Source organism: Diabrotica virgifera, chromosome 10 (assembly GCF_917563875.1).
Source record: "Diabrotica virgifera virgifera chromosome 10, PGI_DIABVI_V3a".
NCBI lineage: Eukaryota > Metazoa > Arthropoda > Insecta > Coleoptera > Chrysomelidae > Diabrotica > Diabrotica virgifera.
In genome coordinates this window covers 119,019,651-119,043,135 of record NC_065452.1, presented here as the reverse complement: position 1 = coordinate 119,043,135, position 23,485 = coordinate 119,019,651, and the positions used below count along the sequence as shown (strand labels likewise).

Sequence of the window (23,485 nt, the reverse complement as noted above, 5' to 3'; positions counted from 1 at the left end):
GGCGGGAAAAGTTCGCGCCTTATTACTGCGCAGATCGTCGGCCATTTTATGCGTAGTACAGACAATGTAGAAAATCGACAGTGTTGCCGATTTGTACATAATTATCAGATTTACTTAACTTTTATGACATTCATATTTTTTAACATAATTTTATACGTATGCCTGTGGGAATTATGTCAATAATTGGGACATAACAAAAAATATTGACGATGAATGGCGATTGTATTGTTAATCTTTTGCATAAATTCCAGAAATTATTCAAAAAGAATCTCTTAAGTCCACTTTACATCAACAATAAATTGGACAAGAAATTGACCAAGTTATTCAAGGCCAAATTTGACGTGTAAAAGCACACTTTGACATCTAAGTTTGTTCGTTATAAACTTCACGTGAAGAAATTGACGAAAAAGAAAATTGTTCTATTTTTTCATTTTATTTGGCGTGAATTCAGTGTCACCAACCTGTGTCCATTTGGCGGGAAGTGGAAGTAGAGCTTTTTGTTTATTATTATTTGTTGAGGTTGAGTCTTTCATGTTCATGACAACCTAAAAATTTTGATTGGAAAATGCATATAAGATAAGGGGGTGGAAAAATGGAAATTGGTGGCTTTTTTTGCAGTTCTGTCTGTTAGTTTTGCGTTTTGCTCTGGCTGGGTCTCTTTTGTTTAAACAATTATGTAAGTATTATAAAAACGTTTTCAATTTTCTGTATTCTTTAGGAAACGAATTATTTATGCATATTATTACCTGTAAATAGTAGTACCTATTTCTTTTGATTTTTAATTGTAAAGAATAGAAAAATTACCATTCATTTTAATTTTTTAGAATCAGCTGAAAGTGGTCTACAAAAAACCAGGAAGGAAACGTATTATAGCCTTGTTGTGGCTATGAAAGGCAAAAGAAAGATACCTATAAAAAGTGTATTGACTAGTTGGAAGAAACTCCACATTGTCGATGCATAATAAGATATTACTTTATAAACAAATATCAAGACCTAGGAATGGAACCTGGATAATATAGTCATCAAGAAGATAGCAGGAAGTCATGAGCAACAACAACTTCATAAGTATGAGAATATTGAGGAAATCCAGCTCCTCATATCTACTACTGGACAAACTAGAAGATTGAAGAGGACAAAGCCTTTTGAACTAGTTTGAGTGATAGGTGATAGTGAAAAGCAGAGCGTAGTGCTTGTGTGCCTGTGTATGTTAGAATAGTGCACGATCTTGTTAGATTAGATAAGAGACGCTATGGGGTAAGCTCTTCATTTTAAGGAACAGTAGTAATTTAGGTTAAATTAAAATTGCTCATTGGTCAGTTATGACCAGATTGTAATTCTCTGATGTTTGGCAAAAAGGGCTTAAGTCAGAATTGCACATCAATAATGTTTTGATGATTTATGTTTTTGATGTGTATGTTAGAATAGTGCACGATCTTGTTAGATTAGATAAGAGACGCTATGGGGTAAGCTCTTCATTTTAAGGAACAGTAGTAATTTAGGTTAAATTAAAATTGCTCATTGGTCAGTTATGACCAGATTGTAATTCTCTGATGTTTGGCAAAAAGGGCTTAAGTCAGAATTGCACATCAATAATGTTTTGATGATTTCTGGACCATAAAAAAGTGTTGCAGACTTAAACTGTATGTACCAATAAAAAGAGCCGATTTTTCTGGTCCAGAAATCATCAAAACATTATCGATGTGCAATTCTGACTCAAGCCCTTTTTCCCAAACATCAGAGAATTGCAATGTACAATTCAATACAAATGAATCATCATCGTAGTGATGATTATGGAAAAAATATATGACAAGATTTTGTGCAATAAAAATGTTTATATTTAGCAAGGATGTATTATTTGGTATGGCCACATATACTTCTGGTATATCGTCGGTGATGTGACAATACCTCCTATCTGCTTTTTCATGAATTTTGTAGGAGACGAAAAACCATTTTTAGGGTCATCTCTGTTTTCACATGTAAATTTTGACATGTTTTGTAGTAAATAGATAATTGAATTTACTACAAAACATGTCAAAAAATATCATATGAAAACAGGAGGTGACTGTAAAAAAAGTTTTTAGTCTCTCTTACAAAACGGTTAACAGAGGTGACAGTTAATAGAGAGACAGATAATCAAGGTTCCACTGTATAGTAAAATTTGGACACCCGACACCCCATACAAATTTTATGGGGGTTTTGTTCGTTTAAACCCCCCCAAACTTTTGTGTAAGTTACAATTGAATTATTATTGTGGTACTATTAAACACAATGTTTTTAAAACTTTTTTGCCTCTTAGTACTTTTTTGAAGTCAGTTTTTATTGTGATATTTTGAATATTTGTCAAATCCACCACATATTTGTATATGGTTAAGTACGATTGTAGAGACTAATAATATGAAAATTTATTTATGATTTACATTTTTAGGTATATTTTGAACCATTTTAAAAAGAAGCCATATCTTGATAAAAAGAGCTTTATCGAAAAAATAGAAAGAGGTAAAAAAGTTTTAAAAACACAGTGTTTAACTAATGGTACCACAGAAATAATTTAATTGGAACGTACCCAAAAGTTTGGGGGGGTTAAAGGGAACAAAACCCCCATAAAATTTTTATGGGGTGCACAAATTTCACTATAATTTTTCTTTAAGATGTTACTGCAATAATATTGCTTCATGTCCATTTTCAATAAAAAATCTTTAATAGTTTTCGATATATTCGAAAAAATCAATTTTTATTTTGTATCTTCAAAGGGCTGTAACTTTTTTTGTGTGCATATTTATACTAAGGTAAGTTAGGTTCATTCAAATTATTTTTGGTCCCAGAATATGTGATTTAATTTACGACCAATCTTTTCGGGACACCCTGTATAATAAATGGGATTAGCTGGCTTAAAAATTCATAATCTACGTTCTGTAGAAAATATCCAGTTTTTGGTTTCTTTTTAACTAGATCTTAATATCTAACCAAGCATTTTAAGACCTTTTTATTAATTTTTCGATGATATATTCGTGTTTTTAGTTTGTTCAAAATATTCTAGATGATTGTACACTATAATAGATAGCCAACTAAATAAACACAAAAATTTTATTTTTGTTACAGCCTGTATATAAGTTTACCTATATATACAGTGCATTACGCACCACCTTAAAAATTGGGCATTTTTGATGTCTCGAATTTCCTAAACCTGTTGTCCCATCTAAGTGATTTTTTATAATAATATAGCCTGAGGCTATAGGTTACTGCCTTATGCTTGTCATGCACGGGGAGCTATACTGTAATATATATTATATCACATCGCTCTCTATAGTAATGAGTAATGAGTGAGCCTGCACATACGGAACCATTAGTTCCCTGTCTGCAGGCTCACTCATTACTATAGAGAGCGATATGATATAATATACATATATTACAGTATAGCTCCCAGTGCATGACAAGCTTAAGGATGTAACCTATAGCCTAGGCTATATTATAAAAAAATCACTCAGATGGGACAACAGGTTTAGAAAATTCGAGACATCAAAAATGCCCTATTTTTAAGGTGGTGCGTTTTCTTGGAGAAGTGTATTGTAATTTAATGTAAATAATGTAATATCCAATAATTGTAATTTAATATAAGATGTAATATAAGTTCCTTAAAAATTTATTTTTTATTTCCCACCATACATTCTCCACAGGTCTAAATATCGATGCTAGACGTCCACCGGAGGTCCTCTCAGGACGTTAGATGGACGTTCGGCAGCAAGACATTGGACCAAACTGGGACGTCCTATGAAGGTCCAATTGACGTTCACTGAACGTCCCCTCGGACGTTAGGTGGACGTCCATTGGACGTTTGGCAACGTGGCATTTGGACCAAAATAGGACGTCCTGTTAAGGTCCAAAGTACGTCCCTTCGGACCTTAAGTGGACGTCCAACGGACATTCGGTAGCACGACATTTGGACCAAAATAGGACGTTCCTTGGACGAAAACGGACCTCCCTAAAGTGTGTGAAGGACATCCTTGTGCTATTAGGGATGTATATAGTCTCTTTATTCTATTATATTCTACTCTATTTCAAACCTATTCTATATAAGTATCTACACATTACACCTATTATCATCATCATCATTCTCTTTGCCTTATCCCTATGCAGTGTCGGCTTCCCTAATTGCATTTCTCTACACAATTCTATCTTGAGTCATATCAATGTTAATCCCCTTTACCAACATGTCCTGCCTTATCGTCTTCTTTGGTCTTCCTCTCCTACTCCTTCCAGGAATCTGCACTTCAGCTATTCTTCGTATTGGGTGATTAACGTCTCGATGTTGAACATGACCAAACCATCTTAACCTATGCTCTCTCATTTTGGCATCAATTGGTGCCACACCTAGACTTCCCCTAATATACTTATTTCTAATTTTATCCTTCTTTGTCACTCCACTCATCCATCTAAGCATTCTCATTTCCACCACATGCATTCGTTGTTCCGCTTTCTTTTTCACTGCCCAACATTCAGTTCCGTGCATCATAGCCGGTCTTATGGCTGTTTTATAGAATTTTCCCTTCAGCTTCATTGGAATTTTTCTGTCACACAACACACCACTATCGCTTCTTTCCACTTCATCCATCCAGCCCTAATTCTACTGCATGCATCTCCATCTATTTCTCCATTACTCTGTAATACCGATAGTAGGTACTTAAAACTATTGCCTTTCACAATCATTTCACCTATTATATTATATTTTACTTTATTCTATACTATATATCTATTCTAATCTATCTATATATTTCATTTAATCTGTTACATTCTACTCTATTCTGTTTTAAATCAAATACTTTATTAGTAAGTATCTACATATATATTACATCTATTCTATTATATTCTACTCTATTCTATTTCAAGTTTATTCTATACTATATATCTATTCTAATCTATCTCTCTATTTTATTAATCTGTTCTATTCTATATTCTGTTTCAAATCAAACACTTTACTCAAACAAAGAAACTAACGACATTCAAAAGCTTCTAATAAAAAAATCATTGCATTGGTACTACTGAAAATATTGACATTTTTACAACATTTATTCCAAGTTCCTTCAATTTTTTTGAGGACAAGAAAATTTTGCTTTCAAGAAATTCACGAATTTATTGACGTCAAGTTAATAACGAACAATTATGGATGTCAAATTGTGCTTTGAGAACACGTCAAATTTGGCCTTGAATAACTTGGTCAATTTATTGTTCAATTTAGGTTTGTTCCAACATGAACTTTTGGACGGCCCAAAAACCGTCACGAAACTGCTTGTACCGTTTGTTGTGCGCATGTTCGTAATTGTATCGCCCAGTTATCGTCCCATGACGGTAATCATATATTTGTCATTTTTGTTGGTGACAGCTTGTGTGCTTTTAGTCGATCAAAGGCTCAAAAAATTTAAAGAATTAAATCCTAGTGCTCAAGTCAGTCCAACCAGCACATTATGCATTTGCCCGATTACTGAAATGATCATCACGAAACCGTCACCGAAAGATCACAATTCTTGTTGGAACAGTGGGAAGGACGATCCGATGACGATCATATTTTTGTTGGAACGGATTTTCTTTACTGCGCAGGATCGTTACCGTTTCCTGACGGTTCTCGGTCGTGTTGGAACAAACCTTTTATTGTTGATGTAAAGTGCACTTTACGGGTAATAAAGTTGGTGACATCGGCAACACTGATGAACCAACACATCACATCACCACTGAGATGTACTACGCGAAAAATGGCGACCCTGTACTTTTCAACTTCAAAGGCGGCATCAGGGAGTGTCCTTGCTGGTTTCGTTTATTATGCTGTGGCAGTGTTCGGTACATAAAACGCCTAGAAAGCCATCCAAATGCCCTGGCAATAAACTTGCTTGATAATAGTCAACAAACTCACAGACTAAAACGTAAAAATCCACTGGACCTTATTTATAAATAAGTTTTATACCTCACCGTAACTGTGTTTATATTTTAGATATATTATGTATTGTTTGTAAATGTAAAATGTATGTTTGTATGTAGCATATTATCGGAATGTCATGTTTGTTCCATACCCCAAACCCCAAAGACGCTTATTGTTAGAATTTTTATAACTAACAGATTGCTAAATAAACGTTAAAAAAACTTGGCACAACAGAGGCTATTTTCAATATGCAAACATTAATACAGAATTTTTTAGATGAAAGAAAGGATGTTTTCCTTTGTTTCATCGATTATGAGAAAGCATGCGATAACGTAAAATGCGAACTAATGGTAAAACATCTACAAGAGTTGGGACTGGGTGCCAAGGATATGTCTAACCAGACAGCAACAGTACATCTTTAAAATTTCAAAGAAACTAAAGATTTCTCAATAAAAAGGGGAATAAGGCAAAGTTGTATACTTTCTCTAATGTTGTTCAACTTATACATAGAGAAAGCCTTCGCAAAAGCAGTGGCAGGCTCTAATAAACGTATTCAAATAAACGAGATATTTATTAACAACATTAGGTATGCCGATCACACAGCGATAATGGCAGATAATATCGAAGATTTTCAATGCCTTTTTGGGCAGTACCTATCTCGGCCCAAGAAACAGGGCTCTTTTAAAAATGTCCCAAGTCGGCGCAAAGATTAAAACGGCTCGATATAAAATATAACAGCTCGGCTCATGGGATATTAATTGTTACTATCAAATAACTTTACATCTCAATGGAAAAAGATATATTTATAGAATCACTACTTTATTAAATACAGTAGAACCCCGTAAATCCGAACCCCGCGAATCCGAACTTTCGGCAAATCCGAACCAACGGAAAGTGAAAAAAATTTAAAAATTAAAGACAAAAACTTAAAAACATGTTTTATTATACAGAGTAAAGCCAGAAAATTGGACAATGTAGGATTACTAGGACTTTGACATTTAAAATGTCTTAAAAATAAATATTATACTTTAATATATAGGTTTATAAAGTGTTTATAAAGGTTAAACACAAACTTACTTTGGTTCTCTCGTAGTCAACTTGAGTCCAAAAATATTGTCCACACTCTTGCGAGAACGTTTGGCTGCTCAAAATCACAATGAAAGCTTTGAACTACTAGTTAAGGGTAACTTTCGGATAATCCGAACTTTTCGAAATCCGAACAGGCTGTCCCCCCAATTAGTTCGGATTTGCGGGGTTCTACTGTAGATATATAATTATACATAGCAAAATAAAAATAAAAACTAATATCAAAAAAATTTACATCTCAATGGGATATGATTATTGTTTATACTAGTTGTAATTCGACCCTTATTGTCTTCAATTTTGATGAAAGCTTTGCAATTATTGTTCTTTATACATCCCCACTTTGTTTCACCTGAAGCGTTTTTGTTCTTTAAATTTATAACGTTCACACACTAATAGCAATTTTCCTCTTTGACAAAACATTTCAATTATGCTAGGCTTTAAAGATGTCATTCTTCTCTATTTTGTCTGGATACTGAACTAGCAGTTAATTGAAAGATAAATTCATTCCACTACGAGGTGTCTAGCGAGTAACATCGTTGTGTATTTTGTCGTGCTTTGTAAAACATAGTGCAAAAACAGTGACATTAGTGTACCTTCAACTAGAAATAATTATTTTTGATTACATGAGCAGTGATGAAGCAGATCCTTAAACAGTAGATAGGTCTCAAACATCTAACCAAGCTTTATCCTATGTATCAGTAGCGAAATCAAGTCCACGGCCAACATTTCCAACCAAGAGAAACTTTTTCTTAAATTCGCAAAGAACCAAAAAGGTATGTACAATATTGAAGGTAGGAGTATTAGGGATAGAATGTTTTTCTATCTTAATAAGAAATCTTCCCTTATCTATAATTCCAAGAGAAAATTATTATTATACCTACTAATGGGGTACTAGTACCTACCTGTTAATCTTCGTGCCGACTTAAGGGGTTTTTAAAATGTACCTGGGGTGTCATAAAGGACTAAAGGATTATAGTGAGCCGAGATGGGAATACCCGCCTTTTAATGATCTAACTCTTAGGCTCGAGGCACATTTGCGTGTTTTCAAGCTGCGGGCAATCTACGGGCGATCGCTGGCGGTTCAGCAGTACATGAATTGAATTTATTCACTGCAAACTCGCGTGCAACAAGTGTGCAGTAAATAAATTCAACTCATTTACTTCAGAACCGCCAGCGATCGCCCGTAGCTTGAAAATACGCAAATGTGCATCGAGCCTTACAAGTGAAGCTTTAGGTTCGAAAATAAATATCAAGAATATATTAAAAAATATGAAAAAAAAATTTTAAGAAACGCTTTTCTTTAGTTACGAGTGATTAAAATTAAAAAAAAAATATTATAAAAAAAATCAACTATAAAGCAAAAAATAAAAAAAATTGAAAAAATCTAACACATGCATCAAAGAAAAGCGTCTTCATCGAATAAACGGTTTTCGCCCCACGCTTTTCTTTAACGAATGTGATAGATTTTCTCAATTTTTTTGAAGTGAAAACTTCTTTAGGGACGTTGTGCGATTTTTGGATAAGGGAAAAAGCATTGAATTCGCGACAGTCATCGCGACCTTCATCTATAGGGACGTTGTGCGATTTTTGGATAGGGGAAAAAGCATTGAATTGGCGACCGTTATTGCGACCGTCATCGCGACCGTCATTGCGACCGTCATCGCGATCGTCATCGCGACCGTTATCGCGACCGTCATTGCGACCGTCATCGCTTATGCTATATATTATGTGTATGTATATATAAATTGTGTAGAGGCATTTAAATTTAAAATAAATGTAAAACCCATTTTAGGATGGGGAAAAAGGATTGATTTCGCGACTATCATCGCGACCGTCATCGCGTCGGCGAAATAAATTTTGTACATATATAGGTATATTATGTGTATGTACAGTGCGTCCATAAAGTAACGCATAAATTCGTTATTTCGTAAACCGGCGACTTCAAGAAAAAATCCCGAGACAGGTCGATTTTTATTTTTAAATTACGATTTTTGGAATATATATCATACTAGTGACGTCATCCGTCTGGGCGTGATGACGTAATCGATGATTTTTTTAAATGAGAATAGGGGTCATGTGATAGCTCATTTGAAAGGGTATTCAATTCTCTATTCACCAAAGTAAACATTAACCTAATTATTTATACAGGGTGTTCAAAAAAACATTTTTTAAATTAAAATAATTGAGACAAAAAGAAGAATGTATGTAATTTATTTAATTCAAAATGCGTTTTGCTACTGTCAGAAAATAGAAAAAAATTTATTTGACAAATAAACATTGATTTTCGCTTAAACGAAATTTTCAAACTGGCAAGAGGCAGGTGGGAGGAAGCTTTAACATTGAATTTAAGCGAAAAACAATATTTATTTGTAAAATAAACATTTTTTCCTGTTTTCTGACAACATTAAAACGTATTTTGAATTAGATAAATTATATACATTCTTCTTTTTTCTCAATTATTTTAATTAATAAAATGTTTTTTTGAACACCTTGTATAAATAATTATGTTAATGTTTATATTATGGAATAGAGAATTTAATACCCTTTCAAATGTATGGGAAAAAGTATTGAATTAGCGACCGTCTTCGCGACCGTCATTGCTTCGACGAAATATATTTTTGAAGTGAACACTTCTTTAACGACGTTGTGCACTTTTTAGATGGGGAAAAAGTATTGAATTAGCGACCGTCATCACTTCAGCGAAATAAATTTTTGAAGTGAAAAGTTCTTTAGGGACGTTGTGAAGTTTTTCGATGGGGAAAAAGTATTAAATTTGTGACCGGTATTTGTTCGACGTGAAATAAAGTTTTGAAGTGAAAACTTTTTTAGGGACGTTGTGCACTTTTAAGATGGGGGAAAAAGTATTAAATTAGCGACCGTCATCGCTTCGACGAAATAAATTTTTGAAGTGAAATCTTCTTTATGGACGTTGTGTCCTTTTTAGATGGAGAAAAATATTGAATTATCGACCGCCATCGCGACCGTCATTGCTTCGACGAAATAAATGTTTGAAGCGAAACCTTTGTTAGGGGGACGTTATACACTTTTTAGATGGAGAAAAAGTGTTGAATTAGCGACCGTCATCGCTTCGGCGAAATAAATTTTTCAAATGAAAACTTCCTTAGCGACGTTGTGCACTTTTTGGATGGGAAAGAGGTATTTAATTAGCGACCGTTATTGCTTCGACGAAATAAATTTTTGAAGTGAAAACTTCTTTAGGTACGTTGTGCCCTTTTTAGATGGAGAAAAATATTGAATTATCGACCGTCATTGCTTCGATGAAATAAATTCTTGAAGCGAAAACTTTTTTAGGGACGTTATACTCTTTTTAGTTGGGGAATAAGTGTTGTATTAGCGACCGTCATCGCTTCGGCGAAATAAATTTTTCAAATTAAAACTTCTTAGGGACGTTAAGCAGTTTTTAGATGGGGAAAAAGTATTAAATTAGCGACCGTCATTGTTTGACGAAATAAATTTTTAAAGTGAAAACTTCTGTAGGGACGTTGTGTACTTTTTAGATAGGAAAAAAGTATTGAGTTTGCGACCGTGCTCACTTTGCCAAATAAATTTCGTACGTACATAATATTTATATTATGTGTATGTATACATAAATAGCATAGAACGTACGCAACGCTTATATAATATAGGTATAGCACTTCTTTTTGGATGTGGAAAAGCATTGAGCTTGTAATTTATATACTATAAGAAGTTTTCACTTCTGTCGGCACTCCCATGAGTGCTTTAAATTTTTTTTATTTTTTGCTTTTTAGTTGATTTTTTATAATATTTTTAATTTTAGTCACTCGTAACTAAGAAAAAGCGTTTCTTAACAATTTTTTTTCATATTTTTTTATTTTTTACTTTTTAGTCTTACACTTTTCAAACATTAAAATATATCGTCATGTTTATTAAAATATGTATAAAACATATGATGTACAAACATGAAAAGTAGTCGGAATCAGCAAAAATTTTTAAACTTTATTGTTTATTTATGAAACATAACGTAAACAATTAACGTAAAAAGTAAAATTATGTATAGTTCATATAATTAGCTACAATCTGTAAAAGATTCAAGTCTCTTCATTGTAAAAAAACAAGTGAATTTAAGCATTTTCCGTTAAAATCGTTTTTTTTTTATTTAAACAATTAATAAACATAAAAAAAATTATTGACTATTCGTGTATTGTTCCCACGAATGCATCTGTCTGCAAATTTTTAGTCATTTGCATTGAAGAAAAGGCAGTCAAATTAACGTCCAAAGATTTGACCCAAACGATTGAACTAAAGAAAACCATTTAATTAATTAATTCGACAAAACGAATTCTAATGTTAATTGTAGCACAAAACGTCTCTACCGGTGGTTTTTTAAAACTACGATAAAAACATGAATTTTTGAATTCGAGTTTTGGTTGAAATTTTGTTTCGTATCGTATTGAAATTTGACACGAATAAACGCCGATTTTTATATAAACAAATATATGAACGTTCAAATTTTGAAACTTTATTGTTTATTTATGAAGCATAACGTAAACAATTAACGTAAAAAGTGAAATTATGTATATTTCATATCATTAGCTACAATCCGTAAAAGTTTCAAGTTTCTGCATTGTAAAAGACAAGATAATTTAAGCATTTTCCATTAAAATCGTTTTTTTTTTGTATTTAAACAATTAATAAACATAAAAAAAATTTGATTGACTATTCGTTAAATAAACATCCCGCGAATGCATATATCTGCAAATTTTCATTCATTTGCATTGAAGAAAAGGCAGTCAAATTAACGTCTAAAGATTTGACGCAAAACTAGTGAACTAAAGAAAAGCGTTTAATAAAAAAAATGAATATAGGTAGAAATAATCAGAGGTGTAACCAGGATGATCCTAAGGGGGGGTTACATCTACTTGAAGGTCTCTGGAGGGTATGGAATAATAATGGTGTTAAGCGTATAGAGCTCAAAGTACATCCAAAAGGGGGGGGTTATAACCCCCAAAACCACCCCCTGGTTACGCCTATGGTCAAATAATTACCCAAACGCAAAGATGTATATAGCTGGAGAAGAAATCTAACAAGTCAGTTTAAATATTTGGTTTGTCTGCTGAACCAGAGTTGGTACCCTGAAACTCAAATAAAGGGCAGAGTAGAACAAACCAGAAATGCTTTTTTGAAACTTCGTAAAGTTCTAACTGACCGCAAGGTGGATTTCAACCTGAGATACAAGATACTTAAGTGTTATGTTTGACCTGTTATCTTGTAAGAAATGGAAACATACACGTTAAAGGCCAGATACACTACCAAACTTGCAAGTTTTTGAAATGTGGTGCCTGAGCCGAATGCTTAGAATATCATGGAAGGACAGAATCAGAAATGGGGAAGTAGTAAGAAGAGCGCACTTTCAGGATAGGGAACTTTTTGGTTATGTAAAAAGTCAGAAGACTGCATATTTAAGGCACATAGGTATGTATCATTCTCCTCGTAATATATTGTTATGCTCTACTTTATCTCTTTTATTAGACTGATTAGCAAATTCTTAATTTAATTAATTACTCAATTAATTTAATTGCTGCCTATGTAAACAAAACCAAATTCAAATTAAATTTTCTAATAAACTTTATTCTCAGGGCTAATTTTGTATTCGATGCAATACCTTTAATTCGTGGCTTCTAGTATCTCTAGTTGCTTACTCCTTCCAGGATAAGACAGGGAAATTAAACACATTCAATATCATATAAATGTAATCTATTATTTATTTTTCCAATATGCCGTATAAATAAGATTTGAAAAAAAAAATACTAAACTCTAAATTTGTTGCAACAGTTTCTTACTTAATAAATCAAGCTTTAATTCTGATGTCTCCTTGTTTTAACAAAAAAAAATTATTGTTTATTCATACTAAATTTAATAAAATTTACTTTTCTCCTTTTGAATTGATTACTTATAAGTTGGAATGACTAACTGAGTTGTAAAACTGTTCAATACAAGAAAATTAAGCATATATGGTGTGGATATAAACAAACTCTCTCCGTTTCGACAGTTGATTTGACTAACCTTTTTGTTTCTTCACTCCTTCTTTTCCCAGATTGCCTCGTCCTTGATTCTCCCACACGTACTCTTTGGATGTTGCGAAAAGGTCCCTCTCATCCAAACTGCTTCAAAAACAAACAAAACCAGGACTCCTCGAATTCTCTACTCAGTTTTCTCCTTGCTCGATATCTTGTGCAAATAGATACCAATCAGCTACTCGTTCTAGACAGAACAAAGGAATCTTCCTCGGACACAGGAAAATTCAATTCTCAACCGGTCAACGATTTCGTTTCAACTTGATTCTGCTCGCAAAGGCCGATTTCACCACTTTACACTGACTTCACACTTTTCGAAAACGGGACTGCTCTCTCCCGATATTAATCACACAGTGACCATCTTTTCTCTCTCAAATTCAGACTCCACATTCTCATCCCTTCCATCGATCTTTCTCTACCCAAAACATCCATAGTTTCCTTTCCTAAGAAACCAACTTAATTTGTATACCAACTTTCCATTTTGTTAAAATTCTAAGAGACATCAAATTAATATCGTTGTTTCAAAAAAACTAAACAAAAGGCCTTACATTCTAAATTCAATAAAATTTGTTTATCGTTTAATACCTTCTACGAATTATTTACAAAAATCCTATTGACGCACTTTCCAATATTTCCGAACCATTGTCTGTAAATCCTTTCAAAAAACCCATTAACGAAAACCACATTAACGATGTCACCTTCCCCGAACCACTGTTTACTAACTAAATTAGACTCTATACAATTTTTGGTCATATACAGGGTGAAGAAAATCTATGATCTCGTGGTCTTTGATATAAATTCATTTTCTGAATTTTTCCAAAAAACAATTCTACAACAATATATTACGAGGAGAATGATACACTTTTTAGCAAATAGTACTAGAAAGATGGATAGATGGTAAGAGATGTCTAGGACGTAAAAAGATCAACAAGGGATCCTCAGTTATATTATATAGTGCTTCGCAGTGCTGCTAAAAATGGAATAATTTAATCCTGACTATCTAATATCTCACCTGACAACACAGTGTTTACAGTACTTTAAGAAGAAGAACAACCAAGTAACAAAGCAAAATAAATTGGTTAATTTGCATTTTGAGACCGATTTCCGAAATGAAAATCTTCTTCTTGTTGTAATAGGACTATGTCCTGTTTCTTCTCTTACAGTCTCTGCTGCGATCCGGAGTTACAGCTCTTGTACCATCGTTTATTGGGTCTTCCTATGGGTCGCTTGGTGTTGGGCTTCTGTGTCTTCGCCCATTTCGCCATACGTTCAGGGTCCATCCGATCTACGTGGTCTCTCCGGATGCGTCGTCGTGCTCTTGTCCATCTCACTACGTCTTGAACGCCTAGCTCTCACAATGTGTCTTCGTTTCGTAGATTAATTATATTAATTATATCTCTGAGTGTGATACCTCTTATGGTTCTTAGGATTTTCATCTCTGTTGTTCTCATTATTTGTTTGATCTTTGTTGTCTCGGCCCTTGTCTCAGCTGCGTATGTCAGTACGGGTCTAACACATGTCTTATAAATGCGGACTGTGCTTTCGGTGCTCATATATTTATTCCGCCAGATTATATCCCTTAGGAAACCAAGTATCTACAATCCATTACCTCTTCGATTATATGGTCGTCCACGACTAATTTACATCTAATTGGGAAATGGAAATCAAAAAAACGTTAAAATAAAAGTATTTGGCGATCCTGAACTTAGTTGATTAAGTACACCTAAATTTAGTCTACAAGTTTTTCATCGTTTTTCTATAGTAAATCTTTAAATTAATTATAAGAAACATAACCAGTAATTTAGTTTGATTTGATTGCCGTAAGTACTTTTATCAATATATTTACGGTTTCATCAAAATCTTACAGAATTACAAATTTCAATCCAGTCATACAGTTTTTTAAATTCGAAAGCGAGTAACAAAAACTTGTTTTTTCTTGCTTATCTTCGATAAGTTAAATACTTTGTAAGTAACAGAGTCGTACTGACCCAATTACAATTAGGCTTGTTCCAACTAGCGGTCAAACCAGTCAGAAACTATCAGCGAATAATCGACCAATACGAGTAGAGGGGATAGCACTTATGACTGCATTATGTTCTCGCACTGGCCAAATGTTTGCTGACGATTTCTGACTAGTTTGACTGTTGGTTGGAACAGACCTATAATGAAACGAAATAAGAAAATTAAAATAAAAAGTATTCAACAATTTTATCCGATGGCTGGTACTTCTGACTACAGGGGTCCTCCAATGTTACCCGATCAACAAACACCATCTTAATCTACAACTAGCCAACAGAAAGCAGCTACATTCCCTTCCAAAGAACAATCCATTATTATACCAGCAGTAGACACACTAAAATTAGAGGACTAAGTTACAGCAATAGGATCACTAGTACAGCCCAAAAATGTACTCTTTTCATCACGAATTTCTAACGGCAGAATCTGCATCTACCTTTCCAGCAAAAAAGTTGTTGACACTTTTTTAACAGACCACGGAGGAATAAAAATAGTAGACAATGTTATTAGAGCGAGAAAATTAGTCACTCCTGCTAATAGGTTACTGTTGTCTTATGTCTGTCCGACTATTCCTCATCACATCGTCGAAAAATATCTTGCTGAGAAGGGCTTTCATCTTCTTTCAGCTATGTCTTTTTTTAGAGTGGGAATTCAAGACCCTCAATATAATCACGTATTAATCTTCCCTAGGAAGGTGTACTATACACCTGTCGACAATCTTGTCATTCCTGAATCAATTCTCATTGACTTCGATAATACATCTTACCGAATCTTTCTTTCTGATGGACTCACCTGCTACCTCTGTTATCATTCTGTGCATATAGCCTCAACATGTACCAATATGCCATCCAGCCAAACCCGCCCATACCTACATCTCAAACTAACCAAGACTCTATTCCTTTCTTTAATGCAATAGCAGAAAACAAAAATCATTCTGTTCAGAATCAAATGGAAAACACTTGTGAAGTAATGGATTCACAATAACTCCATACAGAAATTACTAAACCGAAACGTTCTCATTCTGAAATATCGACTCCACTTAGTACACCATCCGTAGAAAACACAGAAGTAGATTTTACGAAACCAAAAACAATATCAACAAAAAAGCCAAGAGCCACTAAATCTGATACAAAAACAGGAGAAACAGTTTCTACAGAAACACTTATCCAACCTGCAAATTTATTGATGAAGTTTCAACCCAGTTTGAATTAAACTATGAAGAGATAGTCAGCTTTCTGGAAATATCGCACAAGAATACACGGAAAACATAAAAAGACTATTAAACAATACTAACAGAAATCTACCCCAAACTCGAAGACAGAGGCATTAAATCTAGAATTACACGAATAAATAAATAAATAAAATAATAAAATACGTCGTCAACTAAATCTAGAACAAATTGAAAATGATGACAACTCCGAAGATACAGATGTTTATCAAGGAAACCCCAATTTTAATAAAATAAAATAAAAATGTATTCCACATTTTCGTTCAAGTTTTCAATTAAATATCTTTTAGGAATATTTTTAATATTTTTTCAATATTCTTAATGTTTCTATTAGGTTGAAAACTTTGCCTTTCAGTTGCCAGATGACGCTAGTCACCTACTCCATAAACCTCAGTTGCGGTGCGGGGATAAGCTCTCGGAGTTTTGTGAGTCGAAAATTGTCGATTTAGAGTGCTGTTTTGCGCTCCCTGTTCTAAGTGAAAAATAGGACGGCTTTGCCTTCGCATTGCAACTGAACGAAAATGGAATACATTTTTATTTTATTTTTATATTGGTTTTACTCCTTTGAGTAACTAGGTCCATTTTCCGTTGGAATTGACCAGTTGAATGGACGGGTCGTGAATTGTAAATTTTTGAATTCCCTCATGTCTTCTTCGCTGCAGCATCCATCTGGCTTGCAATTTTTAGAAGCCATGGAGGTGTTACCAGGAAAATGGACCAATAAGTTTTCAATTAAATATCTTTTAGGAATATTTTTAATATTTTTCAATATTCTTAATGTTTCTATAAAGCAGGCCCGCACATCAAAGAAACATTTTTTTTCTTGGGTTTGTATGACTGCGGACCTTTAGGTCCATTCGCCCATCTAACCGATTTTGCTCATTTTTACATTAATTTTAACTACTCTATGTTTATTTTACTTCCCTATTTATACATTACAATATGATCATATCATTATTATTATTATTATTATTTTACATTCACATTTTTTACTTTTATTTTTCATTATATTATTCATTTTTTTTGCTTTTTTTTGTATCTTTTTTAATTTTTTTTTTGTTATATATTTTTTTTGTTTTTTTTTTGTTTTTTGTTTTTTGTTTTTTTTTTTTTTTTGTTTATTTTTTTTATTTTTATTTTTTTGTTTATTGGTTTTCTTTTCCATTACGGTAAGACTAAAACCCGATTCAGCCTCGCGGAGGTTATTCGTCTTCTTAATGGTTTCTGTTTTTTTTTTATTATTACAATGTTTTTACATTTTTTTTTTACAATATTTATCTAATTCTAAATACAGATAGTTAACCATAGCTACTCATATTTCCAGTTTAATATTTTTAATATGCTCACATAATAAAATGACCACTTGTGGATTATTACTTTGATTTAATAAGAATTTTAAATTAATTGGATGTATGACATCCTTTAACTTATAAATTTTGTCCAAAAAGATTTTCACTTGAGCTTGTATTAGAGAGCAATTTAATATTTGATGCTCTGCGTCTCCTATTTCTCCACAATTGCAATATGGATCGGTTTTTAAACGAATTTTAAATAGAAATTTGGGAACCGGTACGTGATTAAACCTCAAATGACAAATTTTCAAAGAAACATGAAACGTAAATCACGTTTCATGGAAATAAAACACTGCTAAACAAATAGACATCCGGCCATTTATGAAAGTTTCCGAAAATAAAAATGTGTTATGAGCATGACTCACACTCGTTTCATTGGTAGGCGGACTTCAAGATTTGTTTAGCCGTGTTTAATTTTCATGAAACGTGTTTTACGTTTCATGTTTCATGTTTTTCGTTTCATGTTTCGTTGGTGTGCGGCTTGCCTTAAGTTGAAAACTTTGCCTTTTAAAACATTTTAAAAATCATTCGGTTTTTAAAAGAAACTAAATTATATAACCAAATATGAGTGCTACGTTAAGAACAATTTTATTATAAATGGGGGATAAAGGGGTAGAATGCGAAAACATGGAGTTGATTCCAGTTTACTCCACTTAGCCTCTTCTACTCAAATCCGACTCTCACCTTCACGTTGGTGTCCCCTGTTAACCGAGCAACCCAATCTGGAGATCCGGTATCCAACCCGGGTGGAAAGTTGGGTCGGGAACTGACGAGAGCGGGTGAAATGGCCCTCCGAAAAGGGGGTTTAGGAAAAATCCATGGTTACGAAATCGAAAGTTAAAGATGCCGGACGGAAATCTCAACGACGACCAATGCAACGAAATAAGGACAATGATCTTAAAATATTTACCTGGAACGTTCGCACACTCAACGAATCTGGAAATATCCGCAAACTATGCGACATATTAGCACAATATAACGCCGATATTACTGCAATACAAGAAGTACGATGGACAGGTCATGGCATAATCCAAAAAACAAACTACAACATGTACTATAGCTGCCATAGAACTAGACATGAATTTGGGACAGCCTTTATAGTCAATAACAAAGTCAAGCATTTGGTTATAGATTTTAAGCCGATTAATCCACGAATGAGCTGCTTAAGGATCAGGGGCAAGTTCTGTAACAATAACAAAGTCAAGCATTTGGTTATAGATTTTAAGCCGATTAATCCACGAATGAGCTGCTTAAGGATCAGGGGCAAGTTCTTTAATATAAGTCTTATTAATGTACATGCCCCAACAGAGGACAAGGAAGACGAAGAAAAAGACGAATTCTATGATGAATTAGAAAGAGCTTATGACAGTTGTCCCAGAAGTGACATTAAAATAGTAATCGGTGATCTGAATGCAAAAATCGGAAGGGAAGATATATATCTACCGCACATCGGTAAATATAGTCTCCATAATAATACCAATTCGAATGGACACCGAGCAGTCACCTTCGCAGCCGCAAAGAACATGATCGTAGGAAGCACATGTTTTCTACACAAAAAAATACATATGGGAACTTGGACCTCGCCCGATGGATTAACGAACAACCAAATTGATCATATGCTCATAGATGCTAGACATTTCTCAAACTTGATGGATGTCCGGACCTATCGAGGCGCCAATATTGATTCAGATCACTTTCTAGTTGGCACAAGAATTCGAGCTAGAATCTCAAACGTGAAGAAGGAGAGAAGTACCAAAACAACGCGCCTTAATATTGAACTCCTCAAAAATCCGCAAACGGTAGAAAGGTTTCAAAACTATATCGAAACTAACTGCATAATTAATGAGAATCTAACAATCAGCGAACAATGGGAAATGTGTAAAAATAATATTAAAGACGCAGCAAATAATATTCTAGGGCCAGAGAAACCACCATCACGCAATGACTGGTTCGATGCTGAGTGTGAGGACATTACAAGAAGAAAGAACGATGCATATAAACAGATGCAGCACAGGAAAACCCGAGAAAAACAACAAAAATATAAAGACCTTAGAAGAGAAGAGAAGTGCATTCATAGAAGAAAAAAGAGAACTTATGAAAATAGAATACTAGAAGAACTTGAGGCATTAAAACAGGAAAATCAAACAAGAAAATTCTATAAAACTCTGAATAATGCAAGAAATGAATTCAAACCAAGGCTAAGACTATGTAAGGATAAGGAGGGGCACATACTCAATACAAAAGAAGAAATATTGAAAAGGTGGGTGGAACACTATAAAGAACTACTTACCATCGAAGTAGAAGATCCAAATCAACCGAACCCAAGAGCAACCAACAATACACCATTAGAGCCTCCATCAATTCAAGAAGTACGGGATGTAATAAAACACCTAAGAAATAATAAATCTCCAGGAAGTGATGGTATATCCGCGGAACTTATTAAATATGGAGGTGCTACCCTGACTAATCAAATATATAAAATAATACTAAGAGCCTGGAATGAGGAACAAATCCCGGAAGAGTGGTGTCTTGGAATCGTTTGCCCGCTACACAAAAAGGGTGATCAATTGGAATGTAGAAACTATAGGGGAATAACCCTCCTTAATACAGCTTACAAAATATTTTCGAGCATCTTATATGGTCGCCTAAGTGCATATTCAGAGGAGCTTCTTGGAGAATATCAAAGTGGTTTTAGGCCTGGTCGATCAACAACAGACCAGATCTTTGTGCTAAGACAAATACTGGAAAAAACCAATGAATTCAATATCCACACATACCATCTTTTCGTAGATTTTAAATCGGCCTATGATAGTGTCCTAAGAAATAAATTTTATGAAGCCATGGATGAATTCCACATCCCTGACAAACTGATAAGATTGGTTAAGGCTACAATGCGTAAAGTCGTTTGCAAAGTCGAAATACAGGGCGAACAATCACAGGCGTTTGAAACGAATATTGGGCTGCGACAGGGAGATGCGCTGGCGTGTCTCCTCTTCAACATAGCTCTGGAAAAGGCGGTCAGAGATGCCCGAATAGACAACAGAGGAAATATTTTTAATAAATCATCCCAAATTTTGGCATATGCCGATGACGTGGACCTAGTTGCCCGCACAACACGCAAACTAGAAGAAATGTATACCACCTTCTCAAATGCCTCAAAAAATATGGGCCTGACAGTAAACGAGGAGAAAACTAAGATGGTGGCATCAACACCCAACAATAGAGCCATAAACATCGGTCACCAATTCTCTGTTGATAACTCTACCTTTGAAGTGGTGGACAAATTCACATACTTAGGCTCCCTGATCACCAAGGAAAACGTCATGACAGAAGAAATCAAGCGAAGGATAATCCTAGCGAACAAATGCTATTTTGGACTGAGTAGACATATGAGAAGCAGAAACTTAAGCCAAAAAACAAAAATAACCATATACAAAACCCTTATACAACCAGTGTTGACATATGGATCGGAGACATGGACCATCTCCAAGGCAGATGAAAACCTTCTGCTTATATTTGAACGAAGGATCCTGAGAGGCATATTCGGTGGCATCCGTGAAAATGGTATTTGGAGGAGGAGGTACAACTACGAGGTATACCACAGATATAAACATATATTTGGTGGAAAAGACGTAGTATCTCTTATAAGAATAGGACGACTAAGATATGCAGGACATCTAGCAAGATCACAGCATAACAACCCTCCTAGAAGAATCCTTATGTCACAACCTGTGGGAAGTAGAAATAGGGGTAGGCCAAAACTTAGATGAAAAGATGGTGTAGATGAGGATGGGAGAAAAATAGGCGCAGCAAACTGGCAACGGTTGGCAATGGATAGGACTGACTGGCGTAATAGACTTGGGAAGGTCGAGGCTCTTTCATAGGGCTGTAGCACCATTGATGATGATGATTTATACATTACAATATCATCATATCATTATTAGTATTATTATTTTACATTCACATTTTTTACTTTTATTTTTCATTATATTATTCATTTTTTTTCCTTTTTTTTTGTATCTTTTTTAATTTTTTTTTGTTATATATTTTTTTTTTGTTTTTTGTTTTTTTTTTGTTTTTTTGTTTTTTGTTTTTTTTTTGTTTATTTTTTTTTATTTTTATTTTTTTGTTTATTGGTTTTCTTTTCCATTACGGTAAGACTAAAACCCGATTCAGCCTCGCGGAGGTTATTCGTCTTCTTAATGGTTTCTGTTTTTTTTTATTATTACAATGTTTTTAGTTAACCATAGCTACCATAGCAGATAGTTAACCATAGCTACTCATATTTCCAGTTTAATATTTTTAATATGCTCACATAATAAAATGACCACTTGTGGATTATTACTTTGATTTAATAAGAATTTTAAATTAATTGGATGTATGACATCCTTTAACTTATAAATTTTGTCCAAAAAGATTTTCACTTGAGCTTGTATTAGAGAGCAATTTAATATTTGATGCTCTGCGTCTCCTATTTCTCCACAATTGCAATATGGATCGGTTTTTAAACGAATTTTAAATAGAAATTTGGGAACCGGTACGTGATTAAACCTCAAACGACAAATTTTCAAAGAAACATGAAACGTAAATCACGTTTCATGGAAATAAAACACTGCTAAACAAATAGACATCCGGCCATTTATGAAAGTTTCCGAAAATAAAAATGTGTTATGAGCATGACTCACACTCGTTTCATTGGTAGGCGGACTTCAAGATTTGTTTAGCCGTGTTTAATTTTCATGAAACGTGTTTTACGTTTCATGTTTCATGTTTTTCGTTTCATGTTTCGTTGGTGTGCGGCGGCTTGCCTTAGGTTGAAAACTTTGCCTTTTAAAACATTTTAAAAATCATTCGGTTTTTTAAAAGAAACTAAATTATATAACCAAATATGAGTGCTACGTTAAGAACAATTTTATTATAAATTAAAATCAACTTTGTAAAAACTCTATAGTTTGTATATTATATTAATTAAATATGTATTGTACCACTGCTAATAACCTTTTATGGTTGATGCGGGTTATTTCTAATAAAAAAGAAGTATTTTCATCGAAAATTTTAGTAAATTTGTATTTAAGATAGAAAATAACATAACAATGACAAAAGAGAATATCCTCAGAATCATATTTAAAAAATAGAGATAGATTTCTACACGAAATAATCCAAACTTAAAGTTATAAATGTAACGAGCAAAGTTCCATAGAACTAACGCAAAATACTGGGATTAAAACAAGTTTTTTGGCAATAGTTCCCACTGAATAATAATTAAGGTTAATGAATCATCTGTTCCAGGATAAAGCGCTAATTGATATCTAATGAAACTATTCATTAATAATTCATGAAACATTCGGATGTCTTGTGGTAACCTACTGACGTTCAAATGACTAATAGTCCCTACAGAAGCCATCAGATATTGGAAAGGAATGTGTTGTCGAGAATTTACAGGGTGTTTTAGAAAAAAGTAACACCGTCTCTGGGATAGGTAAAAAACTGAAAAATAATTGGGGTTTGCCTAGTAAAAAATGTTTGTAATGCCATCCGTTTTTAAGATATAGGGCATTAAAGTACAAAAAATTTTACACAGTTTTTACAATTTTGCCGAAAGTACTGGCGACATTGTAATGAAATCTGGTGGGTTTTAAGAGGTAGGTAATGTGCTTTTTTGAAATACAATTCTGTGGCCGTTTGCCAAAAGCTGATATGTCCACTTTTTGTGATTTTCACTTTTCCATGCCAGTTAATAGTGTGTGACTATATGCTCCATCTGCCCAAAGCAGATATGTCGAGTGTACTGCAAAATGTAGTTTACCCTCAACTTTTAAATCTGGATATGTCCACATGA

At 33.8% G+C, this 23,485-nt stretch overlaps 1 long non-coding RNA gene across 1 annotated transcript; it reads left to right on the top strand.

Moving 5' to 3' along the window:
• Positions 1-272: 272 nt before the first annotated feature.
• Positions 273-3,639, top strand: LOC126893440 (uncharacterized). Its single transcript, XR_007701181.1, has 2 exons — positions 273-676; positions 825-3,639. It is a non-coding gene; the product is annotated as an uncharacterized LOC126893440 (long non-coding RNA).
• Positions 3,640-23,485: the final 19,846 nt, after the last annotated feature.